The following is a 499-nucleotide window of genomic DNA, read 5'->3' as shown; positions in this document are numbered from 1 at the left end:
GGTGAGAGGATTCACCAGAGATAGAGTGGGAGCAGAACAGGCAGATTGACTGAAGTACACTGCTCAGGGGAGCAGCCAGCCAGACAGGAGAGGTCTGCTGCGCCATGTGGGTTGCTCCCTGGCCGGCCGGGGATCAAACTCCTGTGGCAAAGGCTGCTGCGGACAGTTTCATAGGTTGTGTCTTAATCCCTTGCGCCACCAGGGAGGCCTCCCTATCTGAGTCTCTTTTGATTTGTCCTCACAGTGTGCATGAGCACACACATCCTTCACTTTTGGCCCATTTAAATTTTTATCAAATGCGGGGCCTCCCAGGTGGCACAGCGGTTGAGCACAGTGGTTGAGCGCTGGGTTGCGAAGCTGCCCAAAGCCTCCGCGGCGCCGGTTCAATCCCCGGCTGCTCCCCAGACACTGGAGGAGGGTCCCACATGGCGCGCAGACCTCTCCTGCCGCCCGCTGCTCCCCTCAGCAGTGTACTTCGGTCCTTCTGCCTGCTCTGCTC

Source organism: Talpa europaea (assembly GCF_964194135.1).
Source record: "Talpa europaea genome assembly, chromosome: X".
NCBI classification, from domain to species: Eukaryota; Metazoa; Chordata; class Mammalia; order Eulipotyphla; family Talpidae; genus Talpa; species Talpa europaea.
The sequence above is the reverse complement of the archived record's forward strand: the minus strand, read 5'-3'. Positions refer to the sequence as shown.